A 21,322-nucleotide genomic window follows, 5' to 3' on the forward strand; every position below is an offset into this window, starting at 1 on the left:
ATATAAAATTTCATTATCTACCGTGTTGTTCCGCTAAACTACAGAGTTCTTCGATGAAAGGGTGTAGTTTTTAAGGGCCATAGATAGCTGGCGAAACGAGAAATGCTGTAGGTTTAGGAACAGCATATGTGAAGATATTGCACGTTTATTTTTGTACCGAGAGTATGTTTTCTTTATAAGCTACTGACCATACTTTTCCTCAGTTCTCACTGAATAAACTTAACAAACCAGAATTCTCTCACCATTACCTCTACACAAGCTAGTGACATGACATTTTGTAAACTCTTCTGTGTTTCGGCAAAAGAAACCTATTTTAACATGTCAACAAGAGAAATGTAAGTTTTACTCAAAATTCGCCATTCATGACGCTTCTCTGAAAGCTACAAATGATGAACAAGCCAGCTGCTTTTGTTACATTTTCTGTGGAATTCATTTTAGATACTAACCAAAGCAGAGGTGACAGTAGATCTTTTGGAATGCTCAATGTGCAAGAGTGGGTAGGGGCTCCACTTAATATTTACAAAAAATGTGAGTGTAGGATTCAGCTTAGACTAGCACTTCTCCTCCAACGCTCAGCCTTTCCCCTACAGCGCCTCCCTGCACCCCCCACAACTCCCGCTCTCCCCATGCTTGCCCTGCTGACCGCGCATCTGCCGGCCACGCAACTCTACACTCACTCCACAGTGGACTGTCGTGCAGTAACGCGTTTTCTGCGCTTGAAGGGGAACCACTCTGTAAACATCCATGCAGAGTTGGTGGAAGTGTGTGGCAACAACGCACTGTCATATGACACAGTGATCAGGTGGCGGAGACACTTCCCAATTTGTCTAAAAAAGTTTGAACGCCGAGAACGAAGTGACAGACCATGTCTAGGTGCCTAACCAGGGACTGCAAGCCCTGGTGACCAAAGACAGGACCATCACAATTGCGGAAATAATGCAAAAGGTGAAAATCTGACATACAGGGTGCCGCACGAAATGTGTTACCATTTTGTGTTTGAGTATAAACTTTACTGTCAATACAATCTGAAAGGAACATATACTACAATGAAGAGCCGTCCATGGAGATTTGTTCTAATTCAGCACATGTTCAATATGTCCACCACTTCGTTTCCAAACTTCCTTCAAACGAACACTGAAGTTAGTGATTACCCTACGGCACATGTCTTCCGTAATTTCACTGCAAGCTTGAAGAATAAGTCTTCTGAGCTCCATTAAATCACGCGGACGTTTCGGGAAATTTTTTTCCTTTAGGTACCCCCAAAGAAAAAAGTCACATGGATTGAGGTCTGGACTATTGGGGGGCCAACACAGCTCCAACACAGTGTTTGCAGTATGTGGCCTTGCTCCATCTTGCATGAACCACTGCGTGTTGAAGGGCAAGGCAGTAGCAAAAAGCTGTGGAATGAAGCGATTGTGAAGCATGCTCAAATAACGCTCGCTGCTCACAGTTTCTTCAAAGAAAAAGGGTCCAATAAGTCCGTGTCTGGAAATTGCTGCCCACACTGTAATCCTTGGAGCATAATGTTGTCGTTCATGAAGCACTTGTGTGTTTTGAGTGGCCCAAAAGCGTACATTTTGTTTGTTAACCACACTGTCTAAATGAAAATGCGCCTCGTCTGAAAACCAAACGTTGTTGAGAGTTTCTTCCCTATCCTCCGCCCACTGAGCAAACTGTAGTCTCTGCTGCTTGTGTTCTTCAGTGAGCTTCTGTGCACAGGTCATCTTGTATGGGTACATATGGAGATCACTTTTAAGAATGCGTTGAATGGAGCGTCTCGATATTCCCAGTAGCACTGCTGCCTTTCTACAAGATTTCCCTGGACTCTTCTGTACAGCAACTCGTACCGCTTCAATATTCTCCGGCGAACAAACAGGCTTAGGCCGAGGTCGCTTCGCTTCCAATACTGTTCCTTCCTGTACAAATTTATCGTACAACCTGTGGATGGTCTTCTTGCAAGGGACCCATCGTGTGTTAAACTGTTGTCGAAAACACCTCTGAGCCACAACAAGGCTTTTCGTTTCATGAAAAAGTTGCCGATCATTGCTGTGTCGCCAGTCTTCCATTGTTAGCCATTGCTGCTTACTAGTCTCCTAGCGGCAGTCTCGTGAATTACACGTCATTTCGTAACTCATTTGTTTTTCCAAGCTCTGCTGGTACAGCTGTAGAGATCCCAGCGGGATATCTAACGTGCTTCGTAAATTGTGAGAGAAACAATTAGTAACACATTTCGTGCGCCACCCTGTAGATCAGTTTTAAACATCTTGCAGAATGTTTTGAACGTGAGAAAGGTCTCCGTACTCTGGATTCTGCGACTGCTCGCCCCTACACAGAAAGCCTGCCGAATCGAAGCATCAGCAGAGACGTTGCAACTGTGTCGGGCCAATCCAGATGACGTTTTCAACCACCTAATACCGTGGACGACTGCTCTGTGTATCATTGTGAATCGCAAGGAAGAAGAGAAGCGAGCAGTGGAAACATGATTTACCAGCGCCGAAAAAAGCGAAGGCCCAAACGCCGTCGGGAAACTTGATACTGACGAGAACACGGCAAGTGAAATGACTTGATTTTCCAGAAACTTCGCTCAGTGTAAGAGAATTCAATGCAAGCGAAAACAGATCTCGACTTATCCGTGGGTAATCGGCCGTTTCTGAGAAAACGACTGTCAAAGTTTTCGACGTAATTTAGATGCCTTTTACCGCGCGAAAATTTCAGCCGAACCGGGCCACAGTGGTTAACATAGTGGTATTTGCGCCCGGTATTCGAAACCTGATTATCGTTTTTATCTGTTTTACTTTATTTTGTTTTCGTTTATCTACCTGTCTACATAGAAGGTTCTTATCAAGTTAGGGCAAACAAAGGCATTTCATGACGGTAATTATAAAATTACAACTGGGTTTCACAATAACTGTTCTATTTTTATTATACAGGGTGACTCAGCTACCCCTACCACTGCGTTTCATGTAACCTGCAATGCCTTCAAATACCACACGCAAGATTCTCATATTCTCTCACTTGCTATGCATAAACTATTATAGCCCGCTTTACCTAGCACGGCGCTTCCGCGCATAGAGGCGGAGCTGAAAGGAAGTGTGGAGAAATGAGAACTGTGCATACGCGGCAGCAGACAGCGGGCAAACAAAGTCCACGTTGCCGAACTGTGTTGCTGCGGACAACCGCCAGGCTCGTTTGCCTACGGTACATTGTATTATACGTTCAAATCTACGAGGAGAATAATAAATATTAAAACCAATTTCGACCAGTCGTCATGAGAGAAACAGCCTATTAATTCATGTCTTTACTTCAAGCACAAACCGAAATCATTGTATTTGCTTGACAACTGCTTCTGCTCAATAAAATTTTTGACAATGTGTAAGGTGTGTGTGTGTGTGTGTGTGTGTGTGTGTGTGTGTGTGTGTGTGTGTGTGTTTGACTACAGTGAGGTGTAATGACTGCACGTAAAAAAGAATTAATGGTAGAAAAGATTAATGTAAAAGACCATCGTAAAAATGCTCAGTAAGCTGTCATATTTTTTGTTGTTAACGGGCATTATGAGTTTAAACTAATACGTTCGATATTACAGTGAGAGACCGCATTTATAATCCACTGTACAAGCAAACAATTACTCATCATCAGCGAATAACTCCAGGGAATCTGACCGATAACATCGAAAATCACCGATATCTCGACAAGTAACAGTTACTGTAATTTTGGGGCCTTACCCAGTTCGTGGCTTGAAAATGTTAGTGGTTTACATGTGAAAATATCGGACTTTTGACAAATGCATCCAGTTGCATTCTCCCGTCTTATTACAGCATGCAACATGGTGGGAGAAGCTTAACTTCTCCTTGGGCAATATGCTGAACATTATAGTCTCTATCATTAAAATGATACAAAGTCCTAATCAAAAAGGCTAGGAAGCTCTCATTATTACGTATGCGACTGATATGTTGACAAACACGTTTTTTAAACTATGAATCTTCAAAACTAAGAAATACTGTTACATTGTTCCAAAGTCTATATCGAAATACCATCGTCACTCCTATTTGAGTCTGTTTCCGAACAATCTGATGGTAAATTTATGATGATTGGTTCAAGGCTTATATCCATCATCATTTCCCTGTCAAATTATTCTTTCTGAAGCTTTTCAGCATGCCAAACAGACTGTGCCCACGCTTCAGATGGGATGTTGTCTGTTACCTCATTTTATATTGCCTCATGCAAAAGCGACTCAGTATGTTATCTTGAATGTTTTGTTTCCTTCTCCCACATAGCCTTAAAACACTTTGCCCAAATTAATTCAATGGGGCTACAATGACAGTGACACTTGGGTAAACGTAAAACTGTGTGATCCCATTCACGTGCAAGGGATTTAAGTTTGTAAGCTCTGTCACGTGACTTGTATAAGTTAACGAGCTGCAGATCGGCACGAATCTGGTTTATACGGTACGTAATATTTTTATTTTTAAGCCGGAGAAAAATATCCGCTTTTCTGGTGTTTGTGCTTGGTGTTTTCTCTGTAACAGTAGATTTATAACGCAATGACGGGCTTCGAAGCAAGGTATGACAGGAATTGCGTATCACGTCACGAAACTGACAGCGCTCATTGCCGAATGGTACTCACTGCTGTTTTTCTTACTCGTAAATACAAGTTTATTCTCAGAAATAAAACCAGAAGAAGAGTAAGCATGTAGAAAAATTGTCCGAGAACCTGTCTCTACGAGAACTTTAAAACCGCCAATACCTTCACTCGTTTTCCAGCAGATATTCTTGGAATGATTCTGATTGATCCATGTTTCATCAAGGTAACACACTCTTGAACTACCTCCTTCTCTTGTATCGTGAATTTTTGTATGGGATATAGTTCGTGCTGCACCTATGTCACTGCTGTGAACTAAAAAGTCTCTTCTTAACATACTGCAACCAACGTTTTTTAAAATTCTTTATCTTGACGAAGCGCTTACCGTTGAAGCCTGCATAGCTGTAACACGTTTTTGTTATGTCGGGCATTCATCATTCACATGGAGCATTTTAAAACATCGTTGTTAAAACCATCCATTTGTGTTACAGATTCCTTGCGATTTCGATGCTTTCCAGGCGACATGAAACCAACTGTTTCTACGGTTCCTACAGCTCTATCACTTTCAAGTGGCTCTGAGCACTATGGGACTTAACATCTGAGGTCATCAGTCCCCTAGAACTTAGAACTACTTAAACCTAACTAACCTAAGGACATCACACACATCCATGCCCGAGGCAGGATTCGAACCTGCGACCGTAGCGGTCGCGCGGTTCCAGACTGAAGCGCCTTTAACCGCGTGGCCACACTGGCCGGCCTCTATCACTTTCGTTTACAATTCTCTTTACAGTTCTCTTGCCGACACCATATGAATCTGGAGTCCGTTCTTGTGTTTTTGAATGTCAACAGCAGGAGAGCTGCTTTTTATTCATCTTTGAAAATGTTAAAAATGAGTTAAATAATCTGCCTCGCCTGCGTGTGAGGCACTAAACATTTATCGCCGTCACCTAACTTTTCTTTTAATTGAACTTAAACATTAACAAGACACACATTCACATCTATACTGCTGTAAGAAAAAAAAGGGAACAGAAAGACTGATAGTTAAATAAATAATTCGGTTGTCGCGAAGTACGGCAACATTGCAGCATGTAGGAGCGAGATTCTCGCTCTCTAGCTGTAACTCTGTTAGTCGCTCGGACAGAGAATGAATATTATTGGCCGCCAGTGGCTAGTGGACGGGGATGTGCAGAACAACTGAAAATTGGGCCGCCTTCTTACATGACGCGAACTTCAGTCCTACAGAAAAATGAACAGGGCTTTTTTTTTTGTAGGAAATTTGATTTAGTTAGATTTTTTTACTGGAATGTGTTTTCGCCAGAGGCCATAGTTTTCGAATTATTCAAGAAAAACGTAAAAAAGAAGCCTTCAAACGGGTTTTTCTTGAATCCTTTTCGAAAACCATGACCTCCAGCCAGTACAAAATGTGACTACATTGAATTTCCTACAGAAAAGTCCGTTTCATTATTTCGGTATGACTAATTGTTTGTGCGTAGCGAGCAAGAGAATATGAAAATCTTGTGCATGGTGTTGGAAGGTGTTGACGGCTGCATAAAATCCAGTGGTAAAGGCAGTTGAAGCACCATGTGTAATATGTGTTCTGTGGTATTTTCGGGTGTTACAACCTTCTCAAATTCTCGTATTCTTATGTTTTATTCTCATATCAATTCTTGCATTATTTCTTATGTTTCAGTATTTTTTTTATTCTTCAGGAACGTTTGGTGCATTCCACTGGACGATACCAATCACAGAAAAGGGAATGTTCGCCATAGTGGCATTTCTTCACATGAATCTCACTGCGGTAAGAAACGTCGTTGACATTTCTGAAGATTTCATGCATTGGCAGTAAATTCGCGGCAGACCACGAGCAACGGATCACTTTACCGAAAACAGGCGCTTAAAACTTTTTATGAATGAAAGTAGACTACAGGAATTTCTTCACGGTAAATGATGACACCCAAAACAGTTGCAGGATAAAGATTTATTAAAATTCTTGACCAAGGTTTCGGTATATATAAATATACCTTCGTCAGAAGTAAAATATCTAAAATTACACCCCGCAGTGGAGATTAATAAAACAATTGTGCCAAAGGCGTCGTCAGTAGTTAAGACATCATCTCCATTTATATAACATGATTTTGGACACAGGGGCGATGCGAACACAGTTTAGCATCAGTACTTCGCCTATGAACTGCAAACAATATCAAATAGTTTTCTCATTCATTTATTGTCTTTTTCAATTCATTCATCAGACACAATTAGTAGGCCAATAAGGAGAACGTTATTTCAGTACACAATGGAAATCATTCGTGTTGTAATCTTCGATGGACACAAACAGATAAACGAAAAACAAAAATAACAATCGGGTTTCGAACATGGTGCACAAAACCACCAAGCTTCGACACTAACCCCGGTTCCACCGCTTCGCTTGAATTATTTACTCGCTAAAAGGCACATAAAGGACATTGAAAACATTGACCGTCGTTTTCTCAGAAAAGGCCGAGTATCCACGGATAATCGAGACACATGTTCGCTTATTTTGACCTTCCACTGAGCAAAGCTTCTGAGAAACCGGGTTAAGGCATTTGTTATGTTCTCCTCGTAAGTTGTTTCTTAGACTGTCATCTCCATCTCCATGACTACTCTGCAATTCACAATATAGTGCCTGACAGAGGGTTTATCGAACCACCTTTAAGCTGCTTTTCTACCGCTCCACTCTCGAACAGTATGCGGGAAAAACGAACCCTTAAATCTTTCCGTGCTAGCTCTGATTTCTCTTATTTTATTATGATGACTATTTCTCCCTATGTGGGTGGGCGCCAACAAAATATTTTCCCATTCTGAGGACAGAATTGATGTTTGAAATTTCATGAGATGTCCTGCCACAGGGAAAAGCGCATTTGCTTAAATGACTGCCACCCAAATTCATTTACTCGTACCATGTCTGTGACACTCTCTCCCCTATTTCGCGATAATACAAAACGAGCTGCTCTTCTTTGAATTTTTTCGATGTCCTCCGTCAATCCTATATGATGCGGATCCCACACCGAACAGCAATACACCAGAACAGGGCAGAGAATTGTAGTGTAAGCAGTCTCTTTAGTAAACCTGTTACATTTTCTAAGTGTTCTGCCAACAAATTACAGTCTTTGGTTTGTTTTCCCCATAACATTATCTATGTGATTGTTCCAACTTAGGTTAGTCGTAATTGTAATCCCTAGGTACTTAGTCAAGTTTTCACTCACAAGTTTTTTTTGATTTATCATGTAACTGAAATTTAGAGTCAATGGCCACTTTTTGGAGCATACAGATATTTTGTCTAAATCATTTTGCAATTTGTTTCGATCATCTGATGGGTTTACATCACGGTAAACGAAACACTTCCCTGCCAGATAGTATTTCTGTTTTACTCGATGACTTTCCGTCAATTATTAAGAACTGTGACCTTTCTGACAGGAAATCATGAATCCAGTCACACAACTGAGATGGTACTCCACTCGTGAGCAACTTAATTAGAAGTCGCTTGAGGAACAGTGTCAGAAGCCTTCTGGAAGTGTAAAAATGTGGAACCAATTTGACGTCCCCTGTCGATAGCACCCATTACTTCGTGAGGATAAAGATGCAGTTGTCTTCGAAAAGAACGATATTTCCTGAATCCGTGTTAGCTATTTGTAAATAAATTGTTTTCTTTGAGGTGAGTCATAATGATCGAGCACAGCATATGTTCCAAAATCCTATTGCAAATCTAAGTTAGTGATTTGGGTCTGTAATTCCCCTTGCTCTGGCTTGTGCAATTTCCAGTCTCTGTGGACGGATCTTTCTACGAGCGGGCGGTTGTGTATGATTGCTAAGTATGAAGCTATTGTATCAGAATAATATAAAAAGAATCTGACTGGTATACAATCTGGGCCGGAAAGCCTTACCTTTCTCAAGTTTTTTAAGCTGCTTCGCTACACCGAGGATCTCTATTTCTAAGTTACTCATGTTGACAATTTTTCTTGATTCAAATTCTTGAGTATTTACTTAATCTGTTTTTGTGATGGAATATCGGTAAAGCGTGTTTAACAACTCCGCTGTAGTGGCGCAATCATCAGTAATACTGCCATTGTTATCGTGCCGTGAAGATACTGATTGCGTCTTGCCACTGGTGTACGTTACATACGACCAGAATCTCTTTGGGTTTCTTGCCAGATTTCGTGGCAGAATCTCGTTGAGGCACCTGTTAACAGCTTCTCGCACTTTGTGTGTGCATGCAGTTTCCTTCGCCATATTCTCTCGCCAACTGACTGAGACTAATAGCAGCAATTGCTGTCGGGTTTGAAATCGACCATCACTGACAAGACTTAACGCTAGCCTCCAATCGTTGTCGGTTAGGATCTTTTACAAGCACGATTCTTAAGCCGCGTTACATTGCTGCTAGTGGTACACCGCTCCTTCTGGACATCTACAACTATGGCGCTGCTCTGGGAACAACTGTGAAGTGCATGACAGAGGCGAGGTCCCGTTGTACCAGTTATTAGGGATCTTTCCCGTTCCATTCATTTATGTATCGCGGGAAGCATGACTGATTAATTCCCTCCGCACACTATGATTTCTCTTGTCCTCACGATCACTACAGGAGCAACACATAGGTGATTGTAGTATTTTCCCAGAACCACCATTTAAAGCCGGTTCTTAAAATTTTGCAAGTAGGTTCTCTCGGGATAGTTCACGTCTATCTTCAAGAATCTGCCAGTCCAGTTTCTGTAGCATATTTGTGATTCTCTCCCACCTGTCAAACAAACCTGTTACCGTTTGTGCTGCCCTCCTCTGTATGCTTTCAATATCCCCTGTTCGTCCTGTTTCGTACAGGTCCCATGAATTTTAGAAGTATTATAGGATGTTTTATCTGCAGTCTACTTTGTAGACTGACTGGTATTTCCCTACAATGCTATAGTGAAGAGCCAAAGAAACTGGTATACCTGTCTAATATCGTGTAGGGCCTCCCGCGGCCACGCAGAAGTGCCTGCAACACGTCATGGCATGGACTTGACTAATCCTGAAATAGTGCTGGAGGGAATTGACACCCATGAATCCTGCAGGCCTGTCCATAAATCTGTACGAGGTGGTGGAGATCTCTTCCGAACAGCGCGTAGCAAGGCATCCCAGATATCCTCAATAATGTACATGTCTTGGGAGTTTGGTGGACAGCGAAAGTGTTTAAACTCAGGAGAGTGTTCCTGGAGACTGTAGCAATTCTGGACGTGTGGGGTGCCGCATTATCCTGCTGGAATTGCCCAAGTCCGTCGGAATGCACAATGAATATGAATGGATGCAGGTGATCAGACAGGATGCTTATGTACGTGTCACCTTTCAGAGTCGTATCTGGACGTATCAGTGGTCCCATATCACTCCAACTACACAAGCCCCACACCACTACAGAGCCTCCATCAGCTTGAGCAGTCACCTGCTGACATGCAGGGTCCATGGATTCATGAGGTTGTCTCCATACCCGTACACGTTCATCTGCTCGATACAATTTGAAACGAGACTCGTCCGACCAGGCAAAATGTTTCCAGTCACCAGCAGTCCATTGCTGGTGTCGACGGGCCCAGGCGAGGCGTAAAACTTTGTGTCGTGGGGTCATCAAGGGTATACGAGTGGGCCTTCGGCTCCGAGTGCCCACATCCATGATGTTACGTTGAATGGCTCGCACGCTGGCTCTTGTTGGCCAGTATTGAAATCTGCAGCAATTTACGGAAGGGTAGCACTACTGTCAAGTTTAGCGGTTGTCTTCAATCGTCGTTGGTCCCGTTCTTGCAGGACTTTTTTTCCGGCCGCAGCGATGACGGAAATTTGCTGTTTTACGGGAATCCTGATATTCACGGCACACTCGTGAAATGGTCGTCCAGGAAAATCCCCACTTTATCGCTAGCTCGGAGATGATGTGTCCCATCGCTCGTGCGCCGACTGTAACACTACGTTCAGACTCACTAAAATCTTGATAACCTGCCATTGTAGCAGCAGGAACCGATCGAACAACTGTGCCAGACACTTGTCGTCTTATATAGGCCTCGCCGACCGCATCGCCTTACTCTATCTGTTTTCATATCTCTGTATTTGAATACGCATGCTTATGCCAGTTTCTTTGACGCTTCAGTGCAGTAATGAACCGGAGTCTGACACCTGCGTTACCTACGAGTGTTACGCGCAAGTATTTGGCTGACCGATTCCAATTGTGACACATTGATAATACCGTAAAGTCACAGGATACTATATATCTTTTTCGTTTTGTGAAGTGCAGAGTTTTGCATTTCCGAACATTTAAAGCAATTTGCCAATCTTTATACCAGTTTGAAATGGTATCTAAATCTTCCTGAATATTTATACAGCTTGTATCAGTCATTATACACCAGCTTTATTACCAGAAAAAGAAAAAAAGATAATTACATCAGGCAACAAAATAAAAACTATATGGGATATAGAGAAGATAGAGACAGGTGGGTCCAGAAAGGAAGAGGAACAGATAGATCTAAAATTAAATGAGATGATGGTAATAAGTGCATGTAGTGTTGCAAACGTCTTAAACAAGTACTTTGTTTCTGCTACTGACAGCTTGGGCTTATCAGGTTCAGTGAATAGTGCAACTGAATATATAAGACAAGTCCTTACAAATAACTTCAGTAAAATGGAAATGAGACTCACTTCTCCCAAAGAAGTAGCATCCTTCATAAAATCCTTAAATTCAAAGTATTCTAGTCTTAACGATGACACATCAACGAAGTTAATCAATGAGTACCGAGCGGGGTGGCGCAGTGGCTAGCACGCTGGACTCGCATTCGGGAAGACGACGGTTCAATCCCGCGTCCGGTCATCCTGATTTAGGTTTTCCGTGATTTCTCTAAATCGCTCCAGGCAAATGCCGGGATGGTTCCTTTGAAAGGGCACGGCCGACTTCCTTCCCCCTCCTTCCCTAATCCGATGAGACCGATGACCTCGCTGTTTGGTCTCTTCCCCCAAACAACCCCACCCAACCCCAACCCAACTAATCAATGAGTGTTCATGTGAGTTGAGTGCCGGGTAAATTAGTTGTGTTATGAATCTCTTATCACCGAAACATTTGCAGATTGGCTAAAATAAGCTGAAGTTAAGCCCCTTTACAAGAAATAGGATAAAGAGATGCTGTCAAGCTATCGACCAATTTCGCTTTTGCCGACTTTTTCCAAAAATATTTGGAAAGGCTGTATTTAAGCGTCTTCTTAAATACCAGACTGCAAATAGTATATTGCCCACGACACAGTTTATGTTCCTCAAGGGGTCCAATATAGAGAAGGCTGTTTACACGGACCGTGAGAATGTATTTAATTCATTAGATAACAATTTAGAGGCTGTTGGCATTTTCTGTGACCTGTCAAAAGCCTCTGACCGTGTGAATCACAGAATTCTCTTAAACAAATCTGAATATTATGGTGTCACTGCCAGTGCTTCAAAGTGGTTCAAGCTGTAACTAACAGGAAACAAAGGATGTGGTTCTGAAACACCTGTGGAGTAAGCAATCAATCTTCATCTGACTGGGAACTAATGACATATAGTGTTCCTCAAGGTTCCATCTTGGATCTGTTGCTTCTTCTTGTGTGCATTAATGACCTCTTTTCTGTTACAGTGCCTGATGCTAAGTTTGTTTCGTTTGCAGATGATGCAAACACTGCATTAAATAGCAAGTCAAGCACATATTTGATTTATAAATGGCTGCTAACGAAAATTTCACTGCGATTAAAAAACGGTTTAAAGCTAATTTACTGTCATTAAACATTGAAGACACCCACTATAAGCAGTTCAGAACCTGTAAGAGATTTCCTTTCAGCGTGTGTGTACCATATGAAGACATGCAGATAGAAGAGGTTGACAATGTTAAATTTCTGGAATTACAGTTCAATAATAAATTCAGTTGGCAGGGCATACCACAGAATAGCTGTTCAGTGTCATTAAACTTTGACAAGAACCTGTAGAATTCCTTCCAGCATGTGTGTAACATATGAAGACATGCAGATAGAAGAGGTTGACAGTGTTAAATTTCTGGGATTATAACTTGATAAAAAATTCAGCTGGGAAGCGAATACCGCAGAATTGCTGAAGTACCTAAACAAGTCTGTATTTGCAATGCAAATTATGTCAGATGCAGGAGATATAAAAACAAAAAAACTTGCATACTTTGCTTACTTTCATTCTGTTATGTCATATGGGGTCATATTATGGGGTAACACATCAAACCGAACAAAAGTTTTTAGAGTGCAAAAGGATGCAATGAGACTCATTTGTGATGTAAATTCAAGAATGTTATGTAAAAACCTGTTGAAGGAACTGGGTATTCTATCCACTTTTTCTCAGTATATTTATTTCTTAACGAAATTTGTTGCAGATAATATGTCTCTGTTTCCAACCAACAACTCGATACATGGTAGAAATAATAGGAATAAGAACAATCTACATAAAGATCTGAAATCACTTGCCTTGGTCCAAAAAGGGGTCCAGTATTCAGGAACACACATTTTCAATAAATTGCTAGCAGCCACTAAAAACTTGATTTCAGATAAAGCACAGTTTAAACAGAATTGAAAGACTGTTTGGTAGGCAACTCCTTCTACTCTATAGGTAGATGTCTTGACACGGACTGTTACACCAGCTTAATTAAAAATGTCTCATAGATTTCAGTTTTGACAGCACTTGGTCACAACAGTTAAGATTAGGAATTTTGTGTATGATAAATTTATTAAAAATGCGTAACTATTTTTCATTCTGACAATATATTAATTCTGTAAATATTAACAGTTCCAGTCTACTATAACATACATATCTTGACAATGTCCTGACAAATGAAGTGAGTGTTATATTCAAATGTTCTATGTTTTTTGTGTTATATTTTCTGGCATGTTCTACACCCACGAGAATCATCTCATTTTGGGGTATATGGAACACAAACTGATTCTAATCTAATCTTCTAGAAGTCTGAGGCTATTATTAATGTTGTCAGCAAGATCATTAATATACGACATGAATAACAAGGGTCCTAACACACTTCCCTGGAGCACACTCGAAGTTACTTTTACATCTGCTGTCATCCCTACCAAAAAATCTTCAACCCAGTCACAAATTTCACTTCATACTCCATACGATCGTACTTCTGATAAAGTAGTGAGCGTAGATATGGTACTGAATTTAATGCTTTTTGGAAATCGAGTAATAGTGCATGTACTTGATTGCTTTGATCCAACTCTTTCAACATGTAATGTGAGAAAAATGCGACATGCGTTTCACAGGTATGTCCAGACACAACTGCTTTTTTCTGTCTTTCTGACACCCATCTCACTGCGTTGATTCGAGAGAACCGACTGACACATACACACAGTTACTGCTATGACCTGACGTCACCGATGGAGGGTCACCTGTCTGCATGGTTCCATTTCTGAACCTTATGCAGCGCTCCGAAGTTAGCAGTCTGTTCTCTTAAGGGGTGACTAATATGAGGAGCAGCTTTTGAGAACACATTGTCACAGAAAGTAACATTTTCAGGAGAAGCGAAAAACTTGTACAGCAAAAGGATTTTATTAGGTTTTTCAAATTTAACATAAAATACTCAGGTAGGGGCTCTGGATAGAAACGTGTTTATTACAAGGTAGATTTTTTCCTTTACTTTCAAACTACGAAGACTTTTGTGATGAACTAAATGCGGTTTGCTGTGTTCGAGTTTTGATTTCTTCTTTACTCGTCTTCTTGATCCAAGACTCATTTCCTCTCTAACTTCGCACAACCACTTTGTGTTATACAATCTCTAACCTGTAAGCACACACATGGGGTAAAATGTATACCCTGTAACTGTAATACGTTGGTAGCATTGTTAGATAAGTTCTACAATTGTGACGTTCCATATACCGGTCAGCCAACCGTCCCGTAGCCTCTAATACCTGGGTAAAAATACCCAGCCCGTCTGATAGCGTAACCACTGACATGTGGGAATCGATTGCAGATTAGAACACGAAAAAGACGTGGCACCTTACATAGATCATTGTGCTAACGAACATAAGATAAATAATGAGCCTGAGAACGAGAATAACCACATTCCAGAGAGTGATCGTAATACAGGTATTGAGCATGAGTTAGATAGTGATGATCCAAGGAGGTGGCTGAAACATCTCAAGCAAGCCATGAAGGAATGGATGGGACTCTGTGGAAATATCTGCACCACCAAGATGCTATTGCCTTCACTTGTTAAATCTGCTGTGAGGTCCATCATTGGATTGGGAGCGCCAAGACAAATGAAAGCTATATCGTCTTCTGGGGGATGTGGATGTGAGATGTCGTCGTCCCCCCGAGAAACGGCCAGAACTGCAAAACTATGTGCAAGACTTGCTGTAGGTTGATATGTAAGAAACATTAATTTGCAGTTTGGGAAGAATGTATTGGAATTTATTCTGCTTAGATAAGAAAGAAAAATTCTCCAGAATACACTTTCATCGTGAGATTTAATTTTTATCATTGTGAGAAGCGGGTGTTTGCAACTTAAAAAACATTAAATACCTCTTTAAAATACTCTAATTTTGTGATGTATGCACGAACATTCCAGCTTCTTGAATAGATTTAAGAAAATATTTTTTTTCTAACTGGGGTAAAAAGTACACCACGTGTCTAGTAACGCCATAAAAAAATACGGATTTCGGAAATGAGCTTTTACATACGGATTTGGCATTTCTAAGAGTCAGAATAAAGAAAAAAAGCAACAATGCTGTAATTCTGAAGATGAATACCAGTCGGCTATTTTTCAGTTAAAAGGTTTCACTTTAGTCCACCAGTCTTACATTGTTTTCAACAAAGCTAAATAAAACAAAATAAATAAATAAATTGATGGACATAAAGCAGTTTTATTCATTCACACTACAGGACAAAATCATTTTTGTTGCATTATCTACTTTTGAAATCTCTTTTCGCGATTTTAATATGCATTTGGATGGGATCTGAGTGTAGGAGTGTGTGTAACGTGGCAGAAAACGGATTATTTCGTAGCAAACTTGGTTTTGTTCGCCAATAGGCATTATCCGTTTGGAAAGTTCCCCCTCATAAGTTGTCTGGTGAGCTAGTAAAGATAATGGTAACACTGTCAGGCATCGCTGTTGCGTCCATGTGAACATAGTTAGGCAACTCGCTCCAACGGCAGAGACGCGGTTCGCAAAAACCATTGGTGCGGAGGCATGGGAGCTTCGCTCTGTATCTATACGGCGATCTTACCTGTGCCAGAAAGGGCGGAAGCATCCGCCTGAAGTACTGCGTTCCGTTTCATATTAGCGCCGGCCTGCGCGGCCGACGCCCACAGAGGGTGCAGTTTTCCATCCCGTAATTAGAACAGGCTCGCGATTGGACGGCGATAGCCGTGTGCTGCTATCTGCCGCGGCTCGCGGTCCAGATCTGGAGCGCGTTGCATCGCGTTATTAATTCCCAGCAGCGGTAATGGCCCACGCAATACAATTATTACGCCATTACGAGGAGGGGCAGGTAGCGAGGCGAATAAAAAAAATAACCGAGAGGCATCGGCACGAATGCGGCTGCACATAATGCAACTTTAATTCCATCACGCCCCCTTTTAATTACACGTGTGGGATGATAATGTTTTTGTCTCGACGGAGTTTTGCGCTAATTAGTGTAATACAAAACGCCGGCCAGTCACGTCCCGGTATCGTCCGGGCAGAAGGTTTTTGCTGCCCGTCTGACGGGTCTCTGGAGCTGCCATTATGTCGTTATCTGCCTCGTGCCTTCCCCAGACCTTCTGTCATGCGGTTCTTTTACGGTGTGCGCTACCCGAAGTAGTTTTTGTTCCTCGTTTCATCCTTTCTGCTTCCACCATTTGAAATAGCGCTTTCGCTGCATCAAAAGGGATTTTTTGAAGTACATCACGGTCATCTTTGACTGCAAAAACGATTTATTCATAAAATCCACTGCTGAACTTTCGGCTATTTGGCCATTTTCAATTGCTGCTTTTGGAAACTTGGTGCGTCTCTAAATGTCAGAATTTTAGAAAATATCCGACATATGTATGTTGGTTCCGTAGAAATATTGGAACACGTGAGACAATACTGACCCTACGACTTATCTTAGAAGAAAGATTAAGGAAAGGCAAACCTACGTTTCTAGCATTCGTAGACTTAGAAAAAGCTTTTGACAATGTTGATTGGAATACTCTCTTTCAAATTCTAAAGGTGGCAGGGGTAAAATACAGAAGCCAGATGCCAGTTATAAGAGTCGAGGGACATAAACGGGAAGTAGTGGTTGGGAAGGGAGTGAGACAGGGTTGTAGCCTCTCCCCGATGTTGTTCAATCTGTATATTGAGCAAGCAGTAAAGGAAACAAAAGAAAAATTCGGGGTAGGTATTAAAATTCATGGAGAAGAAATAAAAACTTTGAGGTTCGCCGATGACATTGTAATTCTGTCAGAGACAGCAAAGGACCTGGAAGAGCAGTTGAACGGAATGGACAGTGTCTTGAAAGGAGGATATAAGGTGAACATCAACAAAAGCAAAACGAGGATAATGGAATGTAGTCGAATAAAGTCGGGTGATGCGGAGGGAATTAGATTAGGAAATGAGTTATGCTATTTGGGGAGCAAAATAACTGATGATGGTCGAAGTACAGAGGACATAAAATGTAGACTGGCAATGGCAAGGAAAGCGTTTCTGAAGAAGAGAAATTTGTTAACATCGAGTATAGATTTCAGTGTCAGGAAGTCGTTTCTGGAAGTATTTGTATGGAGTGTAGCTATGTGTGGAAGTGAAACATGGACGATAAATAGCTTGGACAAGAAGAGAATAGAAGCTTTCGAAATGTGGTGCTACAGAAGAATGCTGAAGATTAGATGGGTAGATCACATAACTAATGAGGAGGTATTGAATAGAATTGGGGAGATGAGGAGTTTGTGGCACAGCTTGACAAGAAGAAGGGATCGGTTGGTTGGACATGTTCCGAGGCATCAAGGGATCACCAATTTAGTATTGGAGGGCAGCGTGGAGGGTAAAAGTCGTAGAGGGAGACCAAGACATGAATACACTAAGCAGATTCAGAAGGATGTATGTTGCAGTAGGTACTGGGAGATGAAGAAGCTTGCACAGGATAGAGCTGCATCAAACCAGTCTAAGGACTGAAGACCACAACAACAACAACAGTGTATGTTGATGGTATATGTAGGCTCACATGTAAATTGGTAACCCCCCGCCCTTCCTCACGATACACTTTCCTCCACTACAAAATTCGTTATTCCTTGATTCCTCAGAACGTGTGCTACTGACCAATATCTTCCTTTAGTCAATATGCGACATAAAACTTTTTTTCTCAGATTCGATTCAGTAATTCTTCGTTTGCTATCTGAACTACCCATCTAATCTTGAACATCATTCTGTGACACCACATTTCAGAAGCCTATGTTACATTCTTGTATGTACTGTTTATCGTTCGTGTTTCATGAAATTTATAAAAATTTGGAATTAAAAAAATTTAATTATCTATATCGCCTATACCACGCGCAGTCCAATCACATTAATGAGACCACAGTCAACGTGCAATAACCATAGACGGGAGATGGGAGCGCTAGAAGTGGGGGGTTGGGTATATGGAGACTATTGGGGGCGGGGGGATGCGGGTTCAAATGGTTCAAATGGTTCTAAGCACTGTGGGACTTAACATCTGAGGTCATCAGTCCCCTAGAGTTAGAACTACTTAAACCTAACTAACCTAAGGACATCAGACACATCCATGCCCGAGGCAGCATTCGAACCTGTGACCGAAGCAGCCGCGTGGATCCGGACTGAAGCGCCTAGACCCGCTCGGCCACCGCGGCCGGCTGGGGATACGGGAAACAGCGCCGGCGCCGTCAGCGTAATGCGGAAATGGAGCAATTTATCTGACGTACAAATGAGCATGATTATTGGCTTTTGGGCCAAGGTCGGAAGCAAATGGCTAAGTCTGTGAACTGTTCGCGTGCTACCGTACTCAAAATATACAGTGGACGGCAAAATGGTGCCTTCCAAAAACCGGCCCCGAGGCAATTGTGGAACACCGTGGACCACAGATGATACGGGTTAACAGTGGCTGTGGGTATGTTGTGACCTTATGAATATACAGGCGCGATAATTGGCCCCTAAATTTGCTACGAGGTAAGATGAATTTGAGAAAATCGGTAGAGTATCTTACAAGCTGGAAGAAGGCTTCTTACAGCTATTGGAGAGTCTATAATAATTTAAAATCAAATATCAATGAAAATGTGAATACAGCGATGATCTCAGAAAATGAGGCGCATTCAATGGCACAACAATATTTCAGTATCCTTAAAACAACAGAGTTAATATTTCACAGCCAATAAACATTTTCACAATGAACCCATGAATTAACTTTTCAGGTGATTTCAACAAACGATATCTCAGGTGACAGCATTGAGCTATAGCCATCATCTCTGAAAGCTAAGTATGTGTATCTGTTTTATTTCTTGATTAATAATCTCTCTTATCTCATTGCGCAAATGTTTGTCAGAACATCGTATTCTCCACATTGTCGCTGCTAAGAAACACAGCATTAGTAACACATATTTTGTCATACTTGCGTATTTATTTAATGTACAGTTTACTATTTTGCCAGTAGCTTCATTCAAATGTTGACTGCATGTACCGTTAAAAACTGTGCTAATTTAAAAGTGCTCAATCTTATGTGTTACGGTCACCACAATTGAAAAGAGAAACAAAAGATGCTTCTGCCAAGCAGGCCTAAATAATTGCTTAAATGATCTATATGGACCATCTGTTGTCATTTATCATGAGCCCACTTGTGTAAGAATGTTGGTTTATTTATTTATAGACAAACCTTTATTTACAATTATTGTAAAATATCTGAATATTACTGAATATTCAATAATTTTTTTATTTAAATGTTGTTCTACTATGTTAGTTTAGCCCGGGGGGTGCCCATGATGAGTCAAATCATGTTTGTAGAACGTAAGAACTATGTGTTTCTGATGGGGCTGGCCTTCAGCCAATGGATAAGCAGACAGCAGCAGATCATTACGGGAGTCCAGTGGAGACTGGGACTTTTCGAGTGAAGAGCTTAATGGAGAGATTTTGACACTTTATGTCGAGTTCTTGAAGAAGGCAGACCTGCCTGAGGTAATGTGTGTGATTTGGTCATAAAGGTGTTTGATTCTGGGTAGTGAATGTTCGCTATCATACCTTAACTTCTGAAGGAACTTTATACTTCGAGAGATCTGAATATACTCCAGAATAGGGTTCTAACTTATTCCGCTTGTATCGTGGAACTGAGGATAGATAGAGTATGAGTTACTATTCTTTGCACCATGTGTGTTAATTTGTGAATCATCAGTTGAACTCTGAACTATTTTGAGTTGGTAAATATTTCATATATTGTGATCACGCTATAGACTTATTTTTCACGTATCTTTGATGATTATTTACTTTGGGAAATTTACTACCATTCCCATAATGCTGTCAATGTAACTTTACTGCATTTGATATTTTCTGTACGTATTTTAACTGAATCGTAGGACCACTCCCCGTTCTTTTGGGGTGTCCCTTCTTGAATAAATGTTATTAAACATAATTCTCTACTGTCTGCATCAACTACAGACGTTAGAATAGAACTTTTGTTATTAAATGATTCATTTAATTTTTCTTTTGTATTTATGTGTTTTATTAATCACAACTACAGGTTATTACTTGCAGCGAATTAGCTATGGGCCATGAAAGCAGATGTACACAGCACGACTCTGTGACTACATCGAGCAACAGAGCTGTGCATAGCCCAAGTACCTAAAGTGCGAGCAATATCAAGCAAAGTCGCAAATGGTCAACTTCTTTGGGATGCTGTTAGAGGAACAACAACTCAATAGTAATCGTCAGTTCCTGTAGCAATGTGTAACGACGAATAGTTGTGCAACTCTTGAGGGACTGATCACCCAGATGTTCCATGCGGATACCAACAGTGTCCCCTCAACGACCGTTCAGCGGACGTTTCTGAATACGGACCTCTGAAACAGCCACCTGGTTCAGGCATCCATGCTGACTTTGGTTTATTGGAGACGAAGGTTGGAATTTGCACGCCAGTACCGCAAAAGATGGTTCAAATGGCTCTGAGCACTATGGGACTTATCATCTGAGGTCATCAGCCCCCTAGAACTTAGAACTACTTAAAAATAACTAACCTAAGGACATCACACACATCCATGCCCGAAGCAGGATTCGAACCTGCGACCGTAGCAGTCGCGCGGTTCCAGACTGTAGCGCCTAGAACAGCTCGGCCACCCCGGCCGGCCCAATACCGCAACTGGAAGTCCACTGAATGGCGACAGACGGCCTCTTCAGGTGAATCACGTTCTACACTCCATCGGACAGATGGCAGTTGGTGTGTAGGGGGAACGTTGCGATTTGGGGAACGTTCCCATGGCATTCCCTGCGTCATCTCGTCGCTCTGGAAGACACAGTGGATCAACGCAAGTGTTCACATAACCTTTGGGACCATGTCCACACCTATATGGCATCTTCCAGCAGGAGAGTGCAACGTCTCACACAGATCGTAGATTATGTGCGTAGTTCGAAGAGCACCGGGGTGAATTTGACGTACTTCACCAAACTTTCAGATTAAAGCCAAATCAAGAATCTGTGGGATCACCACGATGGAGCTGTTTGCACCATGGATCCCCAACTCAGAAGCCTAGCGCAGTTGGCC

This window comes from Schistocerca serialis, chromosome 7 (assembly GCF_023864345.2).
Source record: "Schistocerca serialis cubense isolate TAMUIC-IGC-003099 chromosome 7, iqSchSeri2.2, whole genome shotgun sequence".
Taxonomy (NCBI): Eukaryota; Metazoa; Arthropoda; class Insecta; order Orthoptera; family Acrididae; genus Schistocerca; species Schistocerca serialis.